This window comes from Rhinichthys klamathensis, unplaced genomic scaffold, assembly GCF_029890125.1.
Source record: "Rhinichthys klamathensis goyatoka isolate OS25496 unplaced genomic scaffold, OSU_Roscu_1.1 h1tg000011l_1, whole genome shotgun sequence".
Classification (NCBI taxonomy): domain Eukaryota; kingdom Metazoa; phylum Chordata; class Actinopteri; order Cypriniformes; family Leuciscidae; genus Rhinichthys; species Rhinichthys klamathensis.
The window spans coordinates 13,640,376-13,666,023 of NW_026606564.1; the positions used below are offsets into that span (position 1 = coordinate 13,640,376).

At 38.6% G+C, this 25,648-nt stretch overlaps 2 long non-coding RNA genes across 2 annotated transcripts; one reads left to right on the forward strand and one right to left on the reverse strand.

Annotated features, from left to right (window-relative positions):
• The first annotated feature begins 10,059 nt into the window (after positions 1 to 10,059).
• LOC130101338 (uncharacterized) lies at positions 10,060 to 10,486 on the forward strand. Its single transcript, XR_008808974.1, has 3 exons — positions 10,060 to 10,108; positions 10,194 to 10,285; positions 10,382 to 10,486. It is a non-coding gene; the product is annotated as an uncharacterized LOC130101338 (long non-coding RNA).
• Positions 10,487 to 11,940: 1,454 nt separating this feature from the next.
• Positions 11,941 to 12,367, reverse strand: LOC130101342 (uncharacterized). The gene is made up of 3 exons (XR_008808975.1): positions 12,319 to 12,367; positions 12,142 to 12,233; positions 11,941 to 12,045 (listed from the first exon to the last, which is right to left on the reverse strand). It is a non-coding gene; the product is annotated as an uncharacterized LOC130101342 (long non-coding RNA).
• Between the last annotated feature and the right edge of the window lie 13,281 nt (positions 12,368 to 25,648).

The window sequence follows — 25,648 nt, forward strand, 5'->3', positions numbered from 1 at the left end:
ACTGGGATCGGAATAGCCAGACCTTAATGCTGTATATGGCTTTCGCCATCCAGCGAGCTTGATGCATTGGGCCAGGGGCTCTGAACTTTGTATCAGGTGATTTCACTCCCATGAAGATTAGCATTAATTTCAGCAGCTCTCTATAATCATCTCTCGGCTGAATATCCTGCAGCTGCTGTTCACAGAATGCAATGACTTCATCTCGGATAACCGATAGCTCAGATAAGGCAAAATCATCTGAAAATGCATCATCATAAATTTTCTGATCAATGGATGACCATTGTCCTTGAAAGCGCTTGAAGATGAGGACTTCCGGTGCCTTGCTGGGTCCCATACAAACTGCAAATGCGGCAGCCAACACCAACTCCAATATATGATGCCGACAACCAAAATGTAGAAGTGGCCGTCCAAGCAGCTGCTCTAGAAGGATACAGGCTCCAGACAGTCTGCCAGTGTTGGAGCTGGTCGTATTAAAGCAGCTTCGTTGGTTGCCTGGGCCTCTGCCTTCGTTCACATACCACAAACAAGATGGTCCAGTCCCCATTCTCTGATGGCATTGTAAACTGCCTGGGCCTCTGCTTGCCCTGTTCCTGTGGAAATCTTTGGAATGGCCAACAGCTTCTTTTCCCCCATTGTTGAAACCAGAATGGGCAGCCTGTTCACCTTTTCTTTACCTGTTAAGTCAAGCATCAACTTGCCATCCCAGTGGACCGTTAACGCCGTGCTTGGTATGAATGATTCTACAATGCCAGCGGCGGTTGCTTCTCTGTGTTTTCGACCTTGACGCTGGATGGTTGACCTGTTTAGAGCAAGAGCTTCTGGGTCTTGTCCGAGAGCCTTGGCAGATTCGAAAACAATCATCATGGCAGCCCTGTCACTCAGTAAATTTCTATCAAGCATTGCTGACAGAGGAGCTGATATAATGTGATGGCGACCCCGTTTCCTTGGTGGTGCACCAGGCTTACTTGTGGTGGATAGTCCAGGATTTTCACTATCCGATTCTGATGAACTATTCTCGGAATTATTGCTGCTGCTGCTCTCCAACACAACTGACTCTGAGAGAATACTTTTTTCTTGTTCAGAACGATGGCGTTGGCTTTGCAATTTATCCTGCTTCTCCTTCTGCTTCTGTTGCTGCAGCAACAACACTTTGTCGACACCCAACATACAACCAGGTTGTCCTTTTTGCCGCTGAAGTTCGAGGAAGAGCTTATCCTTCTCTCTCTCTTCTTTCGAGTAAGTCTCTGCATCGATTAGCTCAATAGCATTTGCATGTGCAATGTCAAACAACCCTGCAATAATATCTGTGAAAGTGGCTTCGTTAGCCCGTTGAGTCTTTGTTTGGCGATTCTTGTTCTTTTTCAACCCCTTCCAGTCACAAAATAATTGCTCAAGTTTTTTTAACGGAGTCCTGTCGATGCTTGACCGGAATTCTTGCCCGGAACCAAAATTCTTCCACTCTCTGTATGGTATTGTTTGCTGCTGCTCGAATATCCTCTTTCAGAACATTGTGACGATGTGAAAAATGGCCGAGAACGATGGTCCCTGTGGGTAGCTTAGTCCCTTCAATTCCTTCCACATGGCTAACGAGATAATCTTGCGAGCGCGTAGCAACTGTCCCTCCCGTCACCATTGGGATCTGCTGCTTGCGATGTGCTGAAGTGCCGACGACCGCAAATCACAGCCAGTAATGACAAATACTTGAAATAAGTCACAAAAGTGGCAAAATAACACAATTTATGCTTCTGCAAGAAATGCGTAGAAAATCTTTTGTGCAAAATAGGTGTTTACAATATTCTGGCTGACCCCCCAGCGTGAGTTTTTCAAGGTGACCGTTATTTAGAATGTGTCACTTTATGGTTTCCATGGTGACGCGTCATTGCTTGTCACGTGACACACCGCAGCGGCAGCAACAACAGAGCTGAATGAATGATGATCTGCTTTTATGTCATTTTTCCTTTTTTATTAAAAATATTCACACATTTGTTAGATGTGGCATGAAATATGATATTCCAATTGTGAAATATATGCTTGTGGAAGTGTTTTGTTGTTTTAACACCTTTATAATGATCCCATTAGTTGAGCTGTATGCGCGATGGGCGCCGCCATCTTAGTTTGTGCCGCAGACGCATTTCAGAGAATCGGATCTGTTGGATTTACAACACGTGAATTCATCCACTTCTCCCGAAATACATAAAAGTAAGTGGCAGGTAAACTGATAGAAGAATAGAGTAAACTTTAAAGTTACTTACACAATGCGGACCTGATATGAATAAAACTAATTATAATGGAAAGGATTATTGCCTCTTCCTTTGACATCAGTGTGTAATTTACAAACTCTAAATGTATTTTTTTTTAGTACTTATATGTCTGAAACCTAAAATAAACATTATTGTGATCGTACGTGCGAAAGGGTTAAATAAGCAAGTATGTAATTTAAATAGTTGAGATAAAATTAGGTAAGTGGTAATTATCACAAATTGAGCATAATTACTGATTTTACAAAACTTCAACGTCATCGAGCCACCTCTAAATATTGTTCAAATGACCTCATATTTTGCCTGAATTATTTTTTCATGTATTGGAACAATTTGAGGGGGTCAGACAATTATAAATCAAAACTTGAAAAATAAGGGCCACCCTAATGTTCTTATTAAAAGTCTTACAACACAATAAATAGAAGCCTCGGTAGGAGGTTTTTAATTGGTAACTTTTCTTTATATAATAAACAAAAATGTAAAGGCAAATAAAACATCATTAAAGTATAAAATACAATAATCACATTTGAATCAAAGTTGTAGTCAGCTCTGGGCTTCTTGTCTTCCGCTTGGGATTCTTGTCCTCAGCTCTGGGCTTCTAGGCGTCGGGGGTAGAGACGTATCGGTATCCAAAGAGGCAATCAGCTCATCGGTCTTTAATACTCCTGTTGTTTACCACAGGCGTTAGGTTCGAATCTTTTTGATTGACATAAGTTGTGACTTTTCATAGTTTCTCAGATCCTCTTTAGGTGCAAGCTGTCCACCTCTTCATGTCCGTGAACTCCAGTAAACTTAACCAAGATGGCTGATTTCCTTTTAAGGTTCTAGGAGTAGAACCACAGTTCTTTGTGTTCTTGAGCACACACACACATACATAGCGAACAATTACTTTACATCTATGCCAATACAAAAAGAAGCCAATTTTTACAAACAAAAATAAATAACATTGAATCCAATGCATTATATTCAATACTTTGGCTAAATATGTGTAACAAAAAGGCATCTACAATAAACAAGGAGGCAGGTAATTGCATTTTCTTGATATCATCCTATATTATAACACCCCCTTCATGCAATTATCCCGACTTATTATCCTTTCGTTCTCAGACATAGTTGTGGCACAAACTTTATTCACTTCATCAAACTTTACCAATAACATGGACATTGGTTTGTTACACATTCTTGTAATATTTCACCCAGTGTTGTTTTCTGTTTCCCATAGCAAAACATAATTATATTTCCTATGTAATTATATTAGAATTATTTATGTATCATCAAGGGGCAAAACTTTGTGTTCTTGCTTGATTATCATGTAGATCAGGCCAATTTGGATCTTAAAAAGAATCCATTACTTCAAGCACCCTATAGGTCTTCCCCTTAGAGCCGCGGGTCCTCTCCTGAAGCCTGTGGGCTGACAGCAGCGTGCGTTCGCTGGAAACTGATGTGTCCCGAAGCGCCACTGGCGGCGGGATACTGACACCAGTTTCGTGAGGGCCCAACGCGAGTTAGGACCTCTTTTCCGATGCCTTCCCGGTCCTCAGATCCGTCTTCTCAGGAGGCTGTGGCGAGAGTCCCAGGCTCTCTGAGGGGGAGCTCTAGAGGCTCTGCTCAATCCCATTTGCTGTTATTTATATATTATTATTGTTACACTGTAATTTCTATAAATAGCTTACCAGGCCAATACAAGGCCACATTTCAATTACCATCAGCAATTATGATAGGTGGTTCATGGCCACAGCAAATACAAGACAAGTCATAGCTATATCTGGTCATTGCCCAGAAAGGAAACATTGCTTTCCTCAGGGTGTTGTGGTGGATTGTCACTTGAAGAAGGTCCTCCATCATTGACACAAATCGCCCAATGGCCGTGTTTTGTCTTTTTTTTTTAAAAATATACCTTAAAATACATACTTTAAAATCAATTTGACATGCTGTTCATATGGATTACAAATAACTTTTTCTTACCTTTAGGCCAGATGTCATCATTGCACATAGACAAGTTGTCAAAATAATACTATTGTTGAAATTATGAAAACCTGAAGTGTATTCTTGAAACCTGACTGGTGTCTTGCAGATCAGGCAGTATTTAACACACCTTTATTAGGAGAGAGAACAACTCCTTACAACGACTCAACATACTTTACTGTGGCATTATCACACATTAACAAATGTTTAAATTTTTTAATTTAATGTACAAACCTTTCTTCACTGAATCTATGTCGTAGACTGACGCATTCTTTGTGGCAACCACTGGTTCTGTAAGACCTGGCGGGGTTGGCCCAGGGCAATAAGGACATGTTTCCTCTGTGGTCTCAAACCTTCGGGACACGACTTGCCTGAGTCCTTAATTTCTGTGGCAAAATTCTGGTATTCTTTTGTTTTGCCAGAGATAGTTGGTCATTGCAACCAGTTGGTGCTCCTTTAGTCCTTCCCCTACAACACCAAGTTCAATCTCTTCATTTTCAGAGGGGTCCCCTGACAAGTCACTGTCTCCTCTGAAAAACTCAATTAATAAATCTTCTCTTTCTTGGAAGAGCCACCACATTGCCATATAGATATGGACGCATCGATACGGTTCCTTTGTGCTTTTACAAAGGCAATACCAGTCCCCCGACAATTTGTCAAAGGACACTCTTGTCCGCCCAAAGAGGCACCATCTTTATTTCTTTCCTGAATAAATGGAAAAGTAAACAAATCTGCCAGAATATCCATGTTTCTCAAAGAAAATGGGAAAAACAGCAGATTCCCTCTAATGACGCTAAACTGTTAAAGGGTACATATCATGCTTTTAAATTGTTCCTTTTTACATATAAATCATACATTTGTGGTCTATATAAAGCAGAACTGCAATGCTTGGGTCTGAATTCCTCATTATTATAGCTCCACAGACCCCTTTTCTACCCCTTTTCTGATGTGCGTCTGAGATCAACTCGTTTTGGTGCGGTCTCTTTAAATCCAGCTCGCAGAGGTGACACTCGGTTCAACTCCACCCCGTTCGGCCATTTTTGTAGTTTGATAGCAGATATACGATTATCTAGCGGAACAGAAACTTTTTATTCACACGTTATTAACAAAATGTCAACAACGGAAGACTTGTCCATCAAGCCTTACATGTTCGAGCCAGAGTCGGAGCGAGATGAAAATAAAGACGACGAACCTGCAGAATAACGTCTTCATATGGATGTATCGCAATGGCGTGTTACTGTATTTACAGTAAGTTCTTCATCCATGCCCACTACTACAATACTGCATGATTTACAACGACTATTTAATACTCACAAAACAAAATATAAGTTATATTATAAACAATTAAAGAAAAGTCGATTATTTATCTTGTTAAAACAAGCACACTAACAAGACAACTGCTAAACCATGACCACCGTGTTTTAAGAAAGGGTAACACTTTATAATAACTGCATGCTATTAATCATTTGTTAAGCATGAGTAAACAGTTAATTAATCATTTATAAAGCATTAATAGACATTAATAAACAGTTTATAAATACAGCTATAAACGCTTTTTTTCTTGATTTATAAGCATATCTATAATGCGTTTAATAATTGTGTTTTCATACTTTGTTAATGATCAATTAATAATTTCTAAATGAAGTATAGCATTATTTACAAACCAGTTATTTAAGAGTTGTCAGTCATTCATAAGATCACTTAGAAAGTGTAAGTAAATGTAGTAAATACAGGTAGTTATAAAGCATTTAGTAGTGGTCAGTTAACTATTTTGTGAGCTAATCTAAAGTGAGGACTATTCATGCCTTGTAAAGCATTTATAAAGGAGATTTAAAGGCGCATCAATCTTCTAAACAGTAAAATGTAACAAACACAACACAGTGATACAGAACATAGAAATATTTAACAGCCTTTAAATCTCCTTTATAAATGCTTTACAAGGCATGAATAGTCCTCACTTTAGATTAGCTCACAAACATAGTTAACTGACCACTACTAAATGCTTTATAACTACCCGAATTAACCCTGAATTACAGCTTAAATACATGTTAATAAAGCATTTATTAACACACTAAGTAACTATTACTATATGTCTGAATAATAAGATGTATGAATGTACATTTAAATAGATTATTAATCATTTACTTACACGTTCTAAGTAATCTTATGAACCACTGAAAACTCTTAAATAACTGGTTTATAAAAAATGCAATTATTCATTTAGAAATAATAAATTCATCATTAATAAAGGATGAAAATACAATTATTAAATAAATTATGGATATGCTTGTAAATCAAGAAGAAAGCATTTATAGCTGTATTTATAAACTGCTTATTAATGTCTATTAATGCTTTATGAATGATGAATTAACTGTTTACTCATACTTAACTAATGATTATTAGTGTGTAGTTATTATAAAGTGTTACCTAAAAAGGAGTACTTTATTTTTATTAACGTTATTTACAGCTTACCGAAGTGCTTTGTTCGTCGTCTCCAAAGATAGAAGGAACTGACCCCTCAATCAGACGAAGTCTATCGGCAAATCCTTCTTTATACTGGCGGAGGTTGCTGAAGTAACGTTAGTTATCCTTGAAGTGCTTCGCGCACACAAACATGACTTTACCCACAGATGTGGGTACATTTCCGTGAAAAATAAAACTCAAACAGGCACTTCAAAGAGCTTCTGATGCTGGGAGACGGTGTAATGAAGCGTGTGGGACATCCAACAACCGAACATTTTGACGTACCCTCTCGTAACTTCTGCATCCTTGAACTTGGACTACAAAATTGCAGCGAGAAATAAAAATGGCGGATTGCTCAAAGTGTTTGGCCGGAAGTCGATGTCCTTATTTGGCAGTTTATGAAGGTAGATTTGTGTCTTTATTATTCAATCAAAATAAAGGTTGTTTCAATCAAAAAAAATATGTTCAATTAAAAAAACCTTCACTTCAATGAAAAAAAAACTTTTCAATCAAAGAAAAAAAGTATTTGAATCCAAAAATATATTTGAGACTCAAAAAAATACATTTGAACACTGCTTTTCTTTGATTGAAAATGTTTTCTTTGATAGAAGTCCGTTTTTTTTTGTTTAAAGCAACCTTTTTAATTAAAGTAACATTGTTTTTTGATTGGACCATATAATGGGTAGGACATTTGTGTCTTTATCATTCAATCAAAAAAGAAGTTGCTTCAAACAAACAAATAACAGAATCAATAAAAAAGTCACTTCAATGAAAAGATAAACATTTTCAAATAAAGAAAATCGTTTTTGAATGCAAATAAAATATTTGAGACTCCAAAAATTGCATTTGAACATTTTTTTTTTTGATTGAAAACGTTCTCTTTGATTGAAGTAATCTTTTTTGTGTTTGGGCCATACATGGGTAGGACATTTGTGTCTTAATCATTCAATTCCAAAAAAGTTGTTTCAATCAAAAAAATATATTTTCAATCAAAGAAAAGACTGTTCAAATGCAAAAAAAAAAAAAAAAAAAAAAAAAATTACCCCGTGAATAAAAAGGGGAATTAAAGAAAATGTGTTTTTTCAATGTTTTGTTTTTGAATTTTAAGTGAAAAAAAATTTAGAAGTTCAAATTGTTTTGATTGAATCTTTTTTTTTTTTTTTTTTTTTTTTTGAAGTGCAAAAAGTTTTGAAGTTCAATTTTTTTTGATTGAATCATTTTGAAACAAACGCTCCGCAGTGGGCGGGTGCTTCTCTATTGGTCAGACATGTTTGATTGACAAGTGTCTACACCAACGACATCTTTCTGACAATGAAGTCATGTTCGCGCGCCACTCGCCAGCAAGCAGCTTTTTGCCAGCAAGTGGAGGGAGCAGCCGTGAAGTTGTCGGTAAGTAGATAAAACAGGTTTAAAATAATGGGTGTCATGTTATTAGCCTAGTCTGTTGATATTTACATTAAATTGTAAGCTTACTAACTTAGTTCACGTTTTGTGATGGTGTTAGGTTAGATATCTAAATATATTCAGACAGGATAGCAAAGTGCGCGAACGGCTAGTTGATAACGTTCGCCGATGCGCTCGGTGAGTCCATCTCTATATGATTTCGCATCTACCACGGGGTTTTTTCTGTTTTTTAGTGTTACAATGTGTTCATTAACAGTGCAATCCATGCCGTTGTTTACATCCGAGTGCCTCCATAATGGCCGCTCATCCGGGTTACCACCGAGAATGTGACGTCGCTGCGTCCCCGTGTCGCTGAAGTGGCAAATATTGCGCGTGCATGTTGCTAACTCGCAACCATAAAAGCTCGCAACAGCTGCGCTTTCACTACAGGTTAACTACGGAAACTGTGGTAGCTCAAACAAGTCGATCTACTCTTTTTGAGCTAGTGTGCAGTGTGCACTGACTGCACTCATTAGACAAACTGATATCAGTTTATGGATGGATGGATGGATAGAATTAATGCACACACATAGACAAAGAAATAAATAACAGATTGTTTAACTTGATGTATGATTGTGTATTTATTGTCATTTTCAGCAATAGACAGCTAAATACTAAACATGGAACAGATTATTCAATTACTGAAAATAATCATGACCACAACTGCGTACATCACATGGTTTTAGGGTGCTGGGTGCAAGATTGACTATAAACCAAAATTACAAATAATTGGAACACTCATTTGATCAAGGCTCACACATAGATCTGTAGCTTCAGGAAAATGCTTCTTTAGTTGAAAGTCCTTCTGACAACAACTAATCTTGTTTGTATTCATTTATTTAGTTTTCTAATATCATATAGCATTGTCCTGTGTCAACCAATCACAAGTCTTGCCTTATTCTGTGTTCTCTTCTTTCCTCTATAGCATAGTCTTTTTGTTTTCACGATTACCTTGGCTGACACACACGTCAAGTCATGTAAGTTAACTGATTTTCATTCTATCAGGATTCTTTTTGGCCACTCAGCCATATACATGAATTTTAAAAAAGCTGCGTTAAAATATTGCTTCTCTTGTTCTGCTAATTTTAATTTGCAGGCATCCAATGGCACAACAGCTGCTACTGAGGTTAAAAGATAGATTGATTTCTGTCATCAATAGAGTACCTATTGATTTTGAGTACCTCCTATTTGTCTCCACCCAAGAGTTGCAGTTTATTCAAGCTGGCACACAATACATGGATATTCCTGCAGAGTTGGTGGATGGTCTGCAAGAGTTGATTTCAGTGCTCAGGTCACATCTGTCACAGAATACAGTTCCTCCTCTATTTAGTGATGTAGCCACCGTTTGTTGGAGTGGGAATGTAGGACGGCCAGAACTTCAAATGAGTTGTGACACACTACAGACATTGCTGGATACCTCTTTACCCCTAGTTCATTTAGCAGAAATGCATGGCATTTCAAGGTCAACTCTTTACAGAAGAATGAAGGACCATAACATTTCAGTGAGGGCATGCTATTCTTTAATTTCTGATGACGAATTAGACCAGAAAGTCAGAGCCATTAAGGGAAGGATGCCGCATGCGGGCTACAGAATGGTCAAAGGAAATCTCCAAGCAATGGGCCTTCGTCTTCAATGGAAAAGAGTGAGGCTGTCTTTGCAACGTGTAGATGGTGCTGGTATCATTTCCAGGATGATTCAGCTTCGTTGCATTGCTCGACGACGGTACTCTGTTCCTGCTCCCCTGTCTCTCGTCCACATTGATACAAATCATAAATTGATAAGGTAAATGAACGTCTTATCTGGCAGAACTTATTTTACATTTGTATGATGTTGCTTGTTGACCAATGCACTGTGTTGTATGATGTGGGAGTTCTACATAAGCCTGTAATAAACAATGAATAATATATTTTTTTCAAATCCATTTTTTTAAAGGTATAACATTGTCGTCTTTGGAGGTGTAGATGGATTCTCCAGGAAGGTAAATGTTTTCTATTCATTCACAAGGTATTTACCCTCATTAATAAGTTCACAACATACATGGTACGCATCTACCTCTTTCATAGATTTTGTATCTGGACACAGCAGCAAACAACAAAGCATCAACTGCTTTTGGATTCTTCATGGAGAGTGTTCAGAGAAATGGATGGCCCTCAAGGTATATATTTAATTGCAGGAGAAATAAAAAAATGAGGTGCTGCTGATTATGAAGTTATGTCATATATGGGGGGAAAAGCATTTGCTTTTCTTGCAGAGTGAGAGCTGATCAAGGGGTGGAAAATGTCGACATTGCCAGGTGTATGTTTACTGTCCGAGGAACAGGCCGTGGAAGCTTTATAGCAGGCAAAAGTGTCCATAACCAGAGGTAACAAAATGAACTTGTCAACATCTACTGTTGGGTTTGCTGAGTAAAGCTTTGAATGTCATATTTGTGGGGAGTGTTGGCCTAGTGGTTAGAGCAGCGCGCTTGCACCCTGAGAAGGATGCAAGTACCCGGTTTGATCCAAACTGCCTGCACTCTGGCTCCCTAAGCAAGACCCTTAAACCCAGATTGCTCCCCAGGTGTCGCACAGTGGCAGCCCACTGCTCCCTGAGGGGATGGGTTAAGATGCAGAAGTGAATTTCTCCATTGTGAGATCAACATGTTCATTTTCTTTTATATATTCACACGTCTCTAAACACTAAAAAAAAAAAAAAAAAAAAAACAGAATCAGAGGCATCAGCCCCTCATATACTGAAGAGAACTTACTCTTTAATTCAACATTATTTCACTGTTGGGGCAAAATACAGAATAATAATGACTTAACAGTAGAACCTGAATCGCCCGGCTGCCATATAGGAACATTTGAATATTCTAATCAATTAAGTTTGGGACCTGCTTGAGTGTAAAAACCCTGTATGAATACCAATGTTTAAAACAGATTTTCATATGACAATAAAATACATTATCATCATAGGATCAAATTCTAATAATAATAATAATTAACAATTATTATAGTAACAAACGACTATAACTTCAACACAATTTGTAACACCTCTGACACTTTCTGGAGCGGTCAACACTTAATAGCAAATGCCATACCCATCCTTATCTGGGAAACAAGCAGAAATGCCAAAAAAGGAAATGTTTTTCAATTTTGCTTTGTATAAATTTGAGACTAGTGTATAACACTCATGAGACAAAACAGCTTTTCTGCCTTTCTGTCTGGTCAGCTTTATTGAATTGTATGCTGACACTTATATAAAAACACACACATACGAGAATAATCATTTTTCCATCTGATTCAATGAGTAAGTGTCCACACTTTTGAGTGGTGCTGTGAATATGCTTCAATTTATATCTGATCTCATTAATCGACTACTCACCAGAATAACTGATGACTAGTCGATTATCAAAATAATCAGAAGTGGCAGCCGTAGTTCACACCAGGACATTTCAATCCGGAGTGGAGAGTATAGGAGACAGCAAACTACAATCAGTGCCAAGGTGTGTACACTGTCCAATATAAGCTGTGACTGCCAACTATAACCAGCATGCCATGGAGCATGTTGGAAAGAAGCCATCTTGACAGAGGATAAACCCACATCCGGTCAGACTGACATAATTGACCAACAAAACAACACAAACATAATGTCATTAATGCTTCTTGTCAGTCTTATTAATAAAATAATAGTTTACCTTCAGCTCTGTCAAAGCAGCTGCTATAAAAAAATGGTCTTTTGTTGCACAAAAGCAGAGTATTGCTTACTCCACCAGAATGAGTAGGATTATCAAAAAAGTAGATGTTGACAAGTTCATTTTGTTACCTCTGGTTATGGACACTTTTGCCTGCTATAAAGCTTCCACGGCCTGTTCCTCGGACAGTAAACATACACCTGGCAATGTCGACATTTTCCACCCCTTGATCAGCTCTCACTCTGCAAGAAAAGCAAATGCTTTTCCCCCCATATATGACATAACTTCATAATCAGCAGCACCTCATTTTTTTATTTCTCCTGCAATTAAATATATACCTTGAGGGCCATCCATTTCTCTGAACACTCTCCATGAAGAATCCAAAAGCAGTTGATGCTTTGTTGTTTGCTGCTGTGTCCAGATACAAAATCTATGAAAGAGGTAGATGCGTACCATGTATGTTGTGAACTTATTAATGAGGGTAAATACCTTGTGAATGAATAGAAAACATTTACCTTCCTGGAGAATCCATCTACACCTCCAAAGACGACAATGTTATACCTTTAAAAAAATGGATTTGAAAAAAATATATTATTCATTGTTTATTACAGGCTTATGTAGAACTCCCACATCATACAACACAGTGCATTGGTCAACAAGCAACATCATACAAATGTAAAATAAGTTCTGCCAGATAAGACGTTCATTTACCTTATCAATTTATGATTTGTATCAATGTGGACGAGAGACAGGGGAGCAGGAACAGAGTACCGTCGTCGAGCAATGCAACGAAGCTGAATCATCCTGGAAATGATACCAGCACCATCTACACGTTGCAAAGACAGCCTCACTCTTTTCCATTGAAGACGAAGGCCCATTGCTTGGAGATTTCCTTTGACCATTCTGTAGCCCGCATGCGGCATCCTTCCCTTAATGGCTCTGACTTTCTGGTCTAATTCGTCATCAGAAATTAAAGAATAGCATGCCCTCACTGAAATGTTATGGTCCTTCATTCTTCTGTAAAGAGTTGACCTTGAAATGCCATGCATTTCTGCTAAATGAACTAGGGGTAAAGAGGTATCCAGCAATGTCTGTAGTGTGTCACAACTCATTTGAAGTTCTGGCCGTCCTACATTCCCACTCCAACAAACGGTGGCTACATCACTAAATAGAGGAGGAACTGTATTCTGTGACAGATGTGACCTGAGCACTGAAATCAACTCTTGCAGACCATCCACCAACTCTGCAGGAATATCCATGTATTGTGTGCCAGCTTGAATAAACTGCAACTCTTGGGTGGAGACAAATAGGAGGTACTCAAAATCAATAGGTACTCTATTGATGACAGAAATCAATCTATCTTTTAACCTCAGTAGCAGCTGTTGTGCCATTGGATGCCTGCAAATTAAAATTAGCAGAACAAGAGAAGCAATATTTTAACGCAGCTTTTTTAAAATTCATGTATATGGCTGAGTGGCCAAAAAGAATCCTGATAGAATGAAAATCAGTTAACTTACATGACTTGACGTGTGTGTCAGCCAAGGTAATCGTGAAAACAAAAAGACTATGCTATAGAGGAAAGAAGAGAACACAGAATAAGGCAAGACTTGTGATTGGTTGACACAGGACAATGCTATATGATATTAGAAAACTAAATAAATGAATACAAACAAGATTAGTTGTTGTCAGAAGGACTTTCAACTAAAGAAGCATTTTCCTGAAGCTACAGATCTATGTGTGAGCCTTGATCAAATGAGTGTTCCAATTATTTGTAATTTTGGTTTATAGTCAATCTTGCACCCAGCACCCTAAAACCATGTGATGTACGCAGTTGTGGTCATGATTATTTTCAGTAATTGAATAATCTGTTCCATGTTTAGTATTTAGCTGTCTATTGCTGAAAATGACAATAAATACACAATCATACATCAAGTTAAACAATCTGTTATTTATTTCTTTGTCTATGTGTGTGCATTAATTCTATCCATCCATCCATCCATAAACTGATATCAGTTTGTCTAATGAGTGCAGTCAGTGCACACTGCACACTAGCTCAAAAAGAGTAGATCGACTTGTTTGAGCTACCACAGTTTCCGTAGTTAACCTGTAGTGAAAGCGCAGCTGTTGCGAGCTTTTATGGTTGCGAGTTAGCAACATGCACGCGCAATATTTGCCACTTCAGCGACACGGGGACGCAGCGACGTCACATTCTCGGTGGTAACCCGGATGAGCGGCCATTATGGAGGCACTCGGATGTAAACAACGGCATGGATTGCACTGTTAATGAACACATTGTAACACTAAAAAACAGAAAAAACCCCGTGGTAGATGCGAAATCATATAGAGATGGACTCACCGAGCGCATCGGCGAACGTTATCAACTAGCCGTTCGCGCACTTTGCTATCCTGTCTGAATATATTTAGATATCTAACCTAACACCATCACAAAACGTGAACTAAGTTAGTAAGCTTACAATTTAATGTAAATATCAACAGACTAGGCTAATAACATGACACCCATTATTTTAAACCTGTTTTATCTACTTACCGACAACTTCACGGCTGCTCCCTCCACTTGCTGGCAAAAAGCTGCTTGCTGGCGAGTGGCGCGCGAACATGACTTCATTGTCAGAAAGATGTCGTTGGTGTAGACACTTGTCAATCAAACATGTCTGACCAATAGAGAAGCACCCGCCCACTGCGGAGCGTTTGTTTCAAAATGATTCAATCAAAAAAAATTGAACTTCAAAACTTTTTGCACTTCAAAAAAAAAAAAAAAAAAAAAAAAAGATTCAATCAAAACAATTTGAACTTCTAAATTTTTTTTCACTTAAAATTCAAAAACAAAACATTGAAAAAACACATTTTCTTTAATTCCCCTTTTTATTCACGGGGTAATTTTTTTTTTTTTTTTTTTTTTTTTTTGCATTTGAACAGTCTTTTCTTTGATTGAAAATATATTTTTTTGATTGAAACAACTTTTTTGGAATTGAATGATTAAGACACAAATGTCCTACCCATGTATGGCCCAAACACAAAAAAGATTACTTCAATCAAAGAGAACGTTTTCAATCAAAAAAAAAAATGTTCAAATGCAATTTTTGGAGTCTCAAATATTTTATTTGCATTCAAAAACGATTTTCTTTATTTGAAAATGTTTATCTTTTCATTGAAGTGACTTTTTTATTGATTCTGTTATTTGTTTGTTTGAAGCAACTTCTTTTTTGATTGAATGATAAAGACACAAATGTCCTACCCATTATATGGTCCAATCAAAAAACAATGTTACTTTAATTAAAAAGGTTGCTTTAAACAAAAAAAAACGGACTTCTATCAAAGAAAACATTTTCAATCAAAGAAAAGCAGTGTTCAAATGTATTTTTTTGAGTCTCAAATATATTTTTGGATTCAAATACTTTTTTTCTTTGATTGAAAAGTTTTTTTTTCATTGAAGTGAAGGTTTTTTTAATTGAACATATTTTTTTTGATTGAAACAACCTTTATTTTGATTGAATAATAAAGACACAAATCTACCTTCATAGCAGTTCCGCTGCAAATACCGTGACGTAATAGTTAACAAAACGTCATAGATTACAGAAAAATATAAACCGGTTGAAAAATTTGACCAAAACAGAATATAAAGATATCAACGAAGTTCCTGAAGAGACTAATTTCAACTTTTCTGTACTTATAAACACTCCAAATATACAACAAAAGGCATTTAAGGGCTAAAAAAGTAGATTTAGCATGATATGTCCCCTTTAAGAAAAGTCTGTAATAAAAACTAATAATCTAGTGAATAAAATGTTACAAAACCAACATATGCTCACCAAAATCCCCATCTTTAAAGTGCATTTATAGTGGCATATGCGAATATAACATTTTACGATACGACTGTAGTAGGCCTACACTCTTATACTAACACTATAAGTTAGGCTATACCACTGCATATTATACATAATATAATAATGGAATCTACATCATTCTAAGTTATTTATATTTAAGGGTATTCCGTTTTCGGGAATTTTTATCTCGATGTTTTGCATTACATTGACTAAAGTTACTCATCCTCAGTAGCGACGAAGACACTCACTGTTCATGGTTGACCGAAAGTAGTACAACCGTTCATTATCTGTAGTTTATTTATATCAATATCAGACTCTGCTTACTCTTTTTTTTTTTTCATTTAATTTTTGCTACCGTCTTACTCACAAACAAATGACAAATACTCCGCCCGTAGATGTTCCTCCACTGTCGCAAGTTTTAGGTTATTTTGCACTGGCCAGTGTGGATTTGCTGACACCTACTGGCGTCCATGCAGCATCATGGAGAAATAAAGGTTACAGAAACGGATGCGACTCTTAATGCGCTATTCGTTGTGACTTCTGATTTATTCCTTGAGTTTCATAGGATGGGCAGTTTGCGTGATCAACAACATTGGCATTACATGTTTATCATTCAGTGGCTTATATGCCAGTCAGGTAGGCTACTGATGTGTCTCAAACTGACATGTTTTAAAACAAAAAATGTTTTACTGACTTTAAAACGTTTAATTGACATTTATTTAAAAACCATCACTAAAATAGGCTGTTTATATAGGCTTTTGTTTCACAATTTCGTCAGTATAGCTGCTCAGCTCATCTGTCAGTCACTACTGAGGTGTCACAACACGGCAACCTGTTCCGCGACACAGTGTCAGTGTTACACGCGACACAGTGTTATGTTCCGATAATGCCAGTGGCACGTCACTATCTAACGGCTTGTGTCACAAAATTTTAAGTGACACATGCCACTCTCCACTGGCACATGCCAATGGAGACCGGATGTGCCAATAAGCATAGTGACGTGCCATTGGCTTCTGTGCGTCAGATGCCATGTCACTTAATGTTAATACCGTCTCTCCTCTCACGCCACACATCCATTTTCTCACGTAGAGAAAAATTGCGAAGCAAAGAAGACACCGACAGACAAGACAGCAGGTTACTTTTGATATGAAACAAATTCTCAGCTCTCAGATTCTGTCAATTTTATTTCGAAATTCAAACAATTTATACCGTTTTGGCGCTTGTAAATTTGACGTGACAGATCGCTGTAGTAGCGCCTCAGTTTAAGCGGCACGAGAACCGATCATCTAGTAAATAAACACTATAGCAATAGGTATGTTGAAAGACAGACAAACTTACCGAAATGTATATCCCTCATACATAATATCGATCAATCAGTGTTTTTCAACCGCGGAAAGAGGTCAATAAAACAGCTGGAGAACAATGTTACATTTACCTCAGGAAAGCCATTTAATGACCATATACTAAAGCACGTTAGTTGGCTAGCTATAGAGAGGAGTATTTTGCTAAATATGTAGACTATATTACATATTTATTGTATTTTTACTTATTTCATTAAAATATTATAACGTTGTTATTATAATAAAAAACGCATTATATTTAATTGAGTTGTAATTTTTAACCTTTAATAATAATACCAGCTGACAGGGCTCTCTGTATAGCATAAGGTGAGAATATTTTCTCTATGGAAAATGTACATGTACTGTATCTACTGTACCTATTATTTATCCAAATGAATCGTTATTTAATCAAGATCGGAATCAAATCACAAGAATTGAATTGAAATTTTAAAATTTGTGTCAAGCAATAATAAAAACTGTACTGCCCTACAAAGGCAAAATACCTCAAGTCGCTTGAGTGTGGAGCTGAGAAAAATTACTTTAAATTTTTTTTAGTTGTCCAACCAAATTAATTAATATTAATAATAACTCAGTACTTGTTATGATTATGAATATTTGGGTCAGTTAATTGGATTAACTTGATGTAGCTAAATTAATATTACAATAAATTAATCAGTTCGTCCAACAAACTCTTTTGATTATTAATTTATTCTAAGAAAAGGGTATCTTTCAGGGCCACAGAAAAATAATTATTTCTTAGCATGTACAGCGCTTCGAGCATGTAACAAAATCAAGATCGTAAAATAGACTTTGCTTGCAAGCAGAGAATCAGAACCAAATACATATTGTGCACAAGTTTTATTAACTAAGTCACTAACACATAACTAACATACAAACAATTACACATACATGGGTATGTGGTTAAAGTGACAGAATGGAACCGGAAGCAGGAAATTAAACTATGGAAAATATCCATTTAACTATGAAAAGAACCATCAGCCAATCATTTTCAGAGCACCTCATTAACTGTATACTTGCATGGTCTGTGCTGTGTACACAATTCTTGAAGATCTTGGAAAAGGATGTTGTTGATGGTTCCGTGAGTGTCAAATGTTGAAGTTCCCATCGTTTTCTTCTCCGTTGGATGAAGAAAATATGATGAACTGCATGGTTAGTTCGACTCTGTTCTCATGGCTGGAGGGCAGATTGTGGCCTGCCATCCCTGGTCCAGACCGAACACGCAGAGCAAATGGTGGGAGTTGCGATGGACGCTGTGCCAAACTCCTGAGGTTGTCCTTGATTCTGTTGTGGTTGAGAGGAGTCCTCTCTCTCCTGAATGAGCATATGTCTGGTTGTGAGTCAAGGCCTGTGTAACGGTGGCACGCCCTTGCAAAAGGATTGTTAAATTTTAAATTAATTAATTCGGGCGCCAGGTAGAATTAAGTCTACCACGTATAATAATTTAGACCAGGATAGCTCATAATAAGCCACCAGTTACACAAAACTAAAGGTATGCAATAAACTCCTTATCAAAACATCCCACAAAAAAGGTTCAGTGCAAATATTTATATTCGTCTTTCAACATAACAACATTTTCTCATAACAGAGGTTTCTCATTAACAGGTCACAATGCCGTTGATGTAGGTTGTGTGGTGTAGGCTCGCATTAATCAATAGTCCATGATTTCAAAAGTCCATTCCTCAACCCAATATCAAATGCTAAATTAAACGCAAGATAATCGCACTTATTACATTCGTATGCAAATCGTCATGTTCAAAAATAATCATACAAAAAACAGGAACAAAACAAAAGCACTCGCTCTGAGCGTGTCTTGAATGGGTTTGGGGTGAATAATTGTAAATGTACGTTTGTGTGTGGGCGCGCGTGTGTGTGTATAATGTTATGGGCGTCTGTCACTGACGTGAATGCACAGCGTCCACAATGGAAGACTTCCGGGCTTGATTTGCGTCTGCGTCATCCATTGTCTGTCTCCTTATTGGTCACTTCATTTCATTCATGTGAAAGTAATTAAAAGGTGCGGGTTCGTCACGAAATCGTCACACCTGCTGGCCTGTTGCGCAGAATATCATGTACACAGTCATTTTGATCTTCAAAGTACCAATTTATAGAGACCAAACATGGTATAGGTGACCATTGATTCTATTGTAAAATACACAGTATCAACAAACTAGTAGTATTAAAAGACATTACACACAAGACAGTAAATCATTCACAAAATGTTCTGGGATGCATGCTCATTTATAGATCAGTTCTTCGATAAATTAATGCAGGAAAGTCTGTTTTAATGTCTGTAGGACCTATGGCCGAGGTCCTGACCACATGACCACATTTTTCACAGCAATAAAGACATCTTATCTGATCGTCGCACCGGTGACTTAAACCTTTCCTGCTCTCTTGTCTCTTTTGGGGGGATGTTTCATTCCTAAGAGTGGGCTTTGAAGCGTATTTGTTAAATGTCTGATTGTCTCAGTCGTTACAAATGCAAAGATATAACAATATATAAAACAAATATATAGCAGATATAACCACAAATCATGTACACATTTTAAATGCATGGGATGGGAATAAGAGTAAATTATGTACAAGTAAGTGAACTTGGAATCCTGAAGTCATTTAATGTTGTTTTAGGGCGTTCTCACTCCTCATCCTCCACAACTTTGCTCACAGGCAGTGAACACGAGAAAGCCCTCCTGTTTGGGGGCATAAAGGGACATAGTTTTTTGATTATTTCGTTCTTCTTAGCCTCTTCAATCCCCCGGTCATGTGGTCTCAGGAGAGAGGGCACCTTCAGCTCGAACTTAGGCCGGAGGAAGTCCAACTCGGTAAAGTGAGCATCTACGTGGTTTAGTTTGAAGAACAGGCTCCTGGAGCCACATCACAGCTAAATCACTGACATCTTGCCAAACTTGGATGCCTTGTTGATCTTAACACAGGAGTGCCCACCCCTCCAATTCAGCACATCTTCATTCTTCATTTCAACCACTTCCACCTTCCTGGAGTTTGAGCTTGTCACAACACCCACAAAATCCTCAAAGTCATACACCACACCTCCAGGTCGATTTTTCATCTCCTGTTCGACACCATGGTGAAAACTGTCAGCACTCATGAACGTGTGTCCCTTTTCAAAATATTTCAGTGTGATATCCTCCATGGAGGTGGTATCACCATTTACAAGGCAGACCAGGGAGGATAGCAAGCACTAATTCTTATTTTGGGCAGAACAGTTGTCCACCCAGAAGATGCAGTGGCATATGTCCCTTTCTTTTTTTAGTGCAGTCACATAGGTCGAGGTGATCTCTGCTGCACTTCTTCCTGCTGTGCCCTCAAGCCAGACCATAGAGATTGTGTTTTTTTTATTTTTTTTATTTAATTGTCTACAGAGGCAAAGGTCTCATGAAATTCCACAAAGCGCTTTGTGAAGATTGATGTCTTCTGACCAGGCATACGAGGCAACATGATGACTTTTTGAAGGTCCACACTGTTCACTAGTGTGTCCTCTGGCCAGTCCTTCTCTGCATCAGCCTGGTATGTTTTCCCTTCTCTGCACGGCAGACTCTTTATGTCCATGCCACCTCTGCCACTGCAAGCAGTCCATGTCATGCATCCCCATCATGGCAGTATCCACAGGAATCAGCTGCAATGTTTGAGGTTCAAGTTTTCCCTGGTGTCTGCGTGTGGCATAAGTGGGCGGGCAATATGCTAATGTTTCGTCTTAACGTCACGACAAAACGGCTTATGACTCGTTTGAAAACGATTTATTTTAATGATTTCAGAGTCGACTCTTACTTTTGAAAGACAATAACTTCATATACGGTGCACTTTCAGATTAAAAACTTTTCAGGATGTTTTCATTCACTTAGAGCTGTTACACACTACATGAAAGGTCATTTTCAAAAATCCATAATAGGGGCCCTTTAAGTAATGATTACCTTTTTTTTCATACTACATGATAAAAAAAGAGGTGAAACCGTCAAATTATAATGCAAGAAAGTGATTTAATGGGTAGAACACCTCAAAAAAGTTAAGTTTAAACATGAACTCAAACATTCTCAAAAACAGAGAGAGAGGGGGTGGGGGGCTCGGTAGGCCTAGTCCGTGTCACAGTTGTGGTAAGTGTAAAAATTCCTTCCGTCTGTGCTGTCCTTGTGTGCCCAGGCTTTACGGGACCAGCACTGGAGCCAGACCTCCCTTGGCCTGGAGAAGCTTTCCAAGCACACAATGTAGAATTCATTTTCATCATCAGATGAGTCCCGAATTTTCTGCTCTTCAATTTGGATTTTTTGTTGTTGCCGAAATAAATTTTTCTTTTAGCAGCAGACCTGCTTTTCTCAGCCTCCAGTTGTTTTTTCATGGGAGTATCTGTAAGGACAGTGGTTTCCCTTCTTTTCCTGCCCTTTGTCGTCTGCTTTCTTTGGGTGTGGACGGATGGACACGGGTGAAAAAGGTTGTGTCCATATCAGAGGATGATGGCTCAGGCTCACTGGCACTGAAAATATTCCTATTAAAAGGCCAAATTCCAGTGCATGCAAACCCTGCTTGAATATTTGCCGGTGATGCAGCATGGGGAAGGGCACTCTTCACAATGCCTGGCAGATCATAAATGGTCATTGTGGCTCCTGGATGAGCTTTCATCCAGCTGTCACAGCAGTTGTATACCAGCCTCTTCAGTGGCCCATATACACTGCGATCCAAGGGCTGCAGCTTATGGGAACATGCCAGGAGGATGATGGCTCCTGCAAAAATCAATCCCCTCCACAGGTCTTGTCCAGAATTAGCAGCACTTTTGACTCCAGTGAGGACTTGGTGTGAGTCTGGAAGTGCTTGAGGAAGACCAAAAAGTCCTCCCTTTGCATCCACCCAGACCCATTTGGATGAGGAGGTCCTGGTTGAGGGGGATCAGGGGTGAGACTCATGAAGTCAAAGATGAGACTAGGTTCACGAGTGAGGCATCTTTGTAGAAGTTGTTGGCACTCATCTATTGTCAGACTCTTTATCCTATCCTGTTAAAACAAAATCACACTTAGACAATGTTCTTATTAGCCCTTTGACACACAACTTTCACATAAACCATCTAACAGGCAAAATGAATTCATGTGTGCAAACTTTTTCTAATAAAAGGAATAAGGCAGTACTTTCATTAAACTTTTTAGTGTTTTCACTGTTGCACACTGTCTGCCTCGCAATGTATGAGGGAGCATTACAATAACAAAAGGAAAGATCACGTCTCACACTGTCTGTCTGACCCCTTGGACCAGAAATGTTACAATGACAATAGTAGTGCTTGTACTAAAAGAGTTTGTAAGTTAGCGTTAGACGTATTCTGCAAAAAAAATGACAAGTTAGCTGTCATGTATGTACACATACCTGCTCAATTGCCATCCTCTGTTTATGAAGCTCTTCAACCCTTTTGAAGTCCTCCCGTGACAGGTCAGCGAGCAGACTGCCACGGCCTCTAGCCCGACCGCTGCCTCCCCCTCTCCCACGGCCGCCTTCTACACGCTCTCGGCTGGTGCTGGCTCTTGCGCCCCTGCCCCGACCTTGTCTCCCTCGGCCTCTAGGCGCACCCCCCCCCCTCCTGGATCTTGGTCGGGATGAACAGGGCACGGGCTCGTAGTCAATATCAGATCCCACAAATTCTCTTCTTGAAAGCTCTAAACGCAACAGCAAAAAAAAAAAATTTGATGATAGACAATAGCTTGTTTATTGGCCTGTAGCATGCTAAAGTTAGCTATAGAAATGCTTGTCATAAATAGATTTTCACTTACCGGTGGTGAGTCTGACCAGAGCCCATCTACGGCTAATGTCCAATTAGACATTCTCTGGTCTGACATAGTGGAAACGACGTGCACGAGGTGAACTAGGCTCGTGCATGCTCTCTCGTGCACACGTTTAATAGGCGTTCCCTCTCGGGAGCAAATAGAGTGTTGCGCATGTGCATTTTTAAAAAAATTGGAGAGGGCGGGTCTTCTCTAAAATTCGGAAAGACCCTCCGCTATACCTTTAAGTCTGCCCTGTCTGGGGAAAGGAAGGGCAAGAGTTTTTTCGGTCATTCATGCAGATCAATGAGCAAGACTTACAGCTGGCTATGCAAACTAAAATCACGCAATAGTTGCTCTAAATTATATATCAGAAATAATTGCACCGATTTAAAACATAACTTGTCTAGTGTACCTACTCAGTGGATATCTGTCCATCTGGTCCCTCCGCTATGGGTCGAGCCTCCAATTTATTTTCGGGACATGGAAAAAAGTTGCAAGTACAGCCTTGGTCCCACTCCGTGCAACACAGTCAGTCGCTCCTGTTCAGTGTCCATAGCTTCACAATGTCCGCAGGTACACCACTAGTTTCCCGAAGTACGAGGCTGTGTTGCAGCATTGACCACCGGCAGCTCTCTCTCTCTCTCTCTCTCTCTCTCTCTCTCGTAGCCCTTTCACAGAGCTCCTCCAGCTCTTGCGTCAGTATATTCCGGCTCAAAAAGATAAGACCGTCCATCAAACATAATCGGTTCGTCGGTTGAATAATCCGCCATCACTTTAGTGTGTATCTTGTGGAAGCACTAAGTCTCTTTTTTAAATTATTTTTTATTTATTTATTATTTTATTATTTTCTCTGTTGCGTTCAGTTGCGTTTCTTCCGAAAACAACGGACCATTTGAGATTACAAGTCACAGTTCAGCTCACTTGGCACGCGTTCGTGGTTCGACTGGTCGAGACTGTTTTTCAAAGATGGCTCCTGCCTGTATACGTGAAGTGGACTGTCTTTATAAAATATCTTCTTATTGTATCTGTCTGTACACTTACAACGTTCTCAATGCTTCGGTTTGCATGTAGGGACCCTCATTATGCTACTGTGTTAGTTTGGGGCTATTTTGAGCCTTGTTAGTGGTATTAAATAGCGATTTTTATTTTTCATTACTCTATGCCCTATATACTAGCGTTATAAGCTAAACCGTTTTTAGAGATAAAACTCTTTATATTCGATTATCATGAAAACAAATCTCAGAGAACGGTTGACTAGGTACCAATGTGTTATTAGACCAAAGGTTCATTTTGCGCCGGAGTTGTCCTTTAAGAGGAGCTCCTGCTCTAGTGTGAAAACCCTTTCGGAGTCCAGTATCCAACTCTGGGTTATTATTATTGTGACGCGAATTCACAACTTGATCTAGTTACGTGCCATTCAGAATGACTCAAGTTGTGGAAGCTCTTTCTGAAGCAACACGATGAAACACTGCAACTTAACCCAAATAATTCACAATGTTTTATTACTAATATTGTTCTCTTCATAATGTTGTGTAATATGACAGTCCCAATCATAGTCATTATTAGTCGTGCATTGCCGTTTGATCTGCGTGCGCTTGTAGCTGATCACCGTACGCTTTACTACAGCGTTAGCCTAATTCTTAACCAAATGCATCCTATATGAGATAAATATTATAAACACAATATTACAACTTACATTTGCACAAAACAAAAGGCTGCGAATGCACACAGAAACTTATAGTCATGATGAAGGTGTAAAATGGTCCCAAACATAATGGTCCCGCCACGCGCTGTGCGTAGGGCACCAAGTGCTGAGGGGGCACCAAAAATAGCCTAATGAAAAATCAATCATCATACTCATATGTTACGGCCGACTCGTGGCCGCAACAACATAGAAAAACCCAAAACCAAGAGATCAATATAACCAATGCAGTTTATTGGTAAAATCTAGGGGATTCACAAGGTGCAATAATTAATGTTATGCGAGATCTTCCAAAGTGCCGACCGACGCCGGATCCCACTATCAGGCAAACAAGAGGCGAGCTGCGGATGATGTCATTTCGCTGCACGCCCCCTCCATGCACGAAACCGAAACCTATATCGCCACCTCCTAATTTGAACCAGGTGTTCCTCATCTCCACGACAACCTACAAAACAAGAGATAAAAGAAAAAACACACACCCCTAACACTCATAATATTTATAATGCCAATATTATTTCAGTATAGAAATATTATTAGGCACTTTTTAGGGATGTACTGTATATAACAAAACAGGCGGAACAAGAGTATTTAATTGCGCTAGAAAGTAACGATGGTGCCGCCCCTCCCCCCAAACACACACACTGACTCAACTTCCCAAACTCAGTGGTCCGTTGGATTTCGCGGCGCCTGACGAAGTTTGACAGTAGGCTTTCAACTTTTTTGGAAATGGCCCCGAAAAGACAGCAGGAGTCAGGATCAGAGAAAAGAAAGAAGAAGAAACTGCAAGATGATGCCCGTACATCACTTGGAGGCAAGTCCATGTTCAATAAATTTTAAATACGGAAAATGTGTTGCTAATTTAATGCCTATACATACACCTCGAACTAGCTGACGTTAACAAAGTCAAATATGTTGTTATAACTTAGGTGCAAGCTAAATTGAGATTTTACTGTTAAACATTATCTATGCATGTTACAAGTAACTGATGCCAGCTAGCTGTTCCTTTCTTCACTTTATATTGAGCAGTAGTTTATGGTTTATTTTGACGTGACGTGGTTAATTAAGCAATAATCCCCGCGAAGCCGTGTTTAGCTACACTGTAAAGGGGCTTATTGCTTTTATTAAACGGTTACTCCATAAAAATATTTTAATATTTATTTTATTCATAAAATAAACAC